Consider the following 2,852-nt stretch of genomic DNA (forward strand, 5'->3'; position numbering starts at 1 on the left):
TGGTTGACTTTGTTCAGGCTCTCCCTACGTATCATCAAATTTCCTTCCTAAAAGTTTCTACCATTTTACATTCTATGTACAATAAACAAAAGTGTCCATCTTATATCTTCATCAGTGCTAAGTATTAATTTTACATGCTAAGTAATTTTTTTGGCATTAGTGAAGATTGAGCTCAGGGCTTTGAACTATATCCTCGGCCCTTTTTGATTTCTTATTTTGAGACAAAATCTCACTATGTCACTAAGTTGCCAGGCTGAACTCAAACTGGCAATTCTCCTACCTCAGCGTCCCAGGGAGCTGGGATTACGGGCATGTGCGACCAAACCCCGCTAAATCCTAACTAATTTTAATGGATAAGCAATTATATATCATGATTATAGTTCATTTTTTCGCACTGAAGAAACGAAACAGACTTCAGGTCTCCTAAAAATTTAATGAAGTTTCTATTATACACAGTAAACAAATGAAGATATGACAGTAAACAAGACAAACTCCACCTACACGACCTTCTTGGGGCTCACAAACCAGAATAGGGGATGCATTAATCATGCAACTGATGCCATCCAAATGTAAGTTCTATCATTGGCACTTTGTAGTGCTTGGTGTTTATTAGTCCTTTTTTTTTTTTTTTTTTTTTTTTTTCTCCGGTACCAGGAACCGAACTCACGACCTTGTGCTTGCCAGGCAGGCGCTTTTGCCGCTGAGCTAAACCCCAGCCCTACTAGTCCTTTTAAAGTACAACATCAAAAACTCATTTGAACAACAGCCTTTTAGATAGATATTATTATTGTTATTATTATCATTCCCATTTTACAGATGAAAAAACTGAGTCTCCAAGAGGTTTTTAAAAACCTGTCCAGGGGCTGGGGATTTAGCTCTGTGGCACAGCGCTTGCCTGGCAAGCACAAGGTCGTGAGTTTGATTCCTGGTACCGGAAATAAATAAATAAATAAAATAAAAAACCTCTCCTGAGTCATACAAGCAGAAAGTAACATAAACAAGGTCCAAACACCGGCATTCCAATTCTAGTGCCCTTCGCCACTAACACCACACTGCCTTCCTTCCGCAAAAGGGCAGGCGTACAGGGCGTTGTGACCGCTGAAAAGAATAGAAACACGTAGAAAAATGAAACCAAAGCAAATGAGGACAGAAACAGAAACACAATGTCAGGAGCTTGAGTCAGAAATATTGGCCTGCGGTCCTGAACTGTACCTTTCCTTCTTTCAGGGTAGGAGAGGGGACACGGGACTCAGCAGGTCACGTATCGGACAGCAAATCTGCCACACCCCAAAGACAGAGGGAAAGGAGTGGAGTGGGGGAAGGAAGAAAGGCAGTCTCTACCTTCCTAGACCCAAAAAGGTGGAAAAGGCTCAACCCTAGCAGCATTCCAAACTGGTCAGAGGAGGACAAAATGGAAACAATTACTTCTCCCAGCCTCTGGCCCTGGGAGCTTACAAAGGGGCCTGGAGCTTGGCGCCCCCGCTGGCGGGACCCGCGGCTTCGCAGAGCTCCCGCGGCTCCATTCACGTGGGCTGCAGCGCCATCTAGCAGAGGTGGGGTGAAATGGCATCAAGACTACGAGGGCAGTCCTTCGAGTCCAAAGGTTGAGGACACATGAAGCGAGCATCACGCTAAATGTTGAGGTCACTGTGCTGAAGGAACAAGTGTCTGCCCTGGAGGAGTTCACGGTCCATGGGGGAGACCATCGCAGAAGCCACGATCCTATTTTCAAAGCAGGAAGAGCTGTGCCAGAATGACAAGCGGAGGTGGTCAGCGGCCCCAGGGAGCAGAGCTAGCACAGTGGTGGAGAGCTGCAGGACGGTGACTGTCAGTCCCGTGTAGAGAAGAACCTTTCTGCCTGGAAGGGTCCTTGGGAAGAAGGTCTTTCTTGTGATTGTGAATGTTCAATCTAATACCAGATGACTATTTGTCAAGGCTGCTTCTTACCTTGCATAGGGCAGGAAGTCATCTAGTCCAGTGCACTATCTGTTGCTTTAAATGTCTAATTGAGCTCTGCTTTCTAGGGGAATATGATTTGGCAGGTCATCTGGGAAGACAGCTGTCTATGTTTATAAATTTCAAAGTCATGAGCAATGCTCAAAATCAGAATCCAAAATACATTACCTTGTTTTTCAGAGTAAGTCATTAGATTTTAGCTGGAAATGTGAGGAAGAGGCTGAGGTGCCAGTGTCAGACTGGAGACAAGGGGAATGGGCCAGAGGAACAGAAGCTGCTCCAGCCTTATCCCCTGAAGGCTGCCCTGCGAGTGTGTCTTCATTCGGAGAAGACGCAAAAGGCTATCACACCCTGATAGCCATATCGGGCCTAGAGGTACCGTCTTAGAATAATTAAACAACAGAGCACATGAAAAGCTCACTATTCAAACACTCGGCAGAGTCTGTTGTACAAGCACATAGAAAATAAAAGCAAACCCAAAAACACAGTCCAGATGGAGTTAGGAGGGGTGTGGTCTAGGAGGCACAATAAGACCTGGCCACCAAGCACTGCAACTCAAAGCAGAAAGGGCCTTGTGCTATAACGCAGGCAAGTTGCTCTGACTTTTACTGGAGAAAGAAGTGGCATTCCAGCTGGGCCACTGGTGACACAAAATCTGAACCCAAAATGCAGCAGGGGAAGAGTTTCTCAGAGGAAACAACAGTGTGGGCAAAAGCCAGGGCTGGAGGGAGGATGGATGCCATCCTGCTGTCATCACAGCACCAAGAGTGCAAGAGGTGGGGGAGCTAAGGCAGAGAAGTCATGAATCACCCCCCTCCTAGGTCTATCCCTAAGGAATTTAAAACACACTCCATGTAAAAATGTGTACCCAATAGTAGTAGAGGCTTTGCTCTTAA

This window comes from Chinchilla lanigera, unplaced genomic scaffold, assembly GCF_000276665.1.
Source record: "Chinchilla lanigera isolate Chin_1 unplaced genomic scaffold, ChiLan1.0 scaffold00018, whole genome shotgun sequence".
NCBI lineage: Eukaryota > Metazoa > Chordata > Mammalia > Rodentia > Chinchillidae > Chinchilla > Chinchilla lanigera.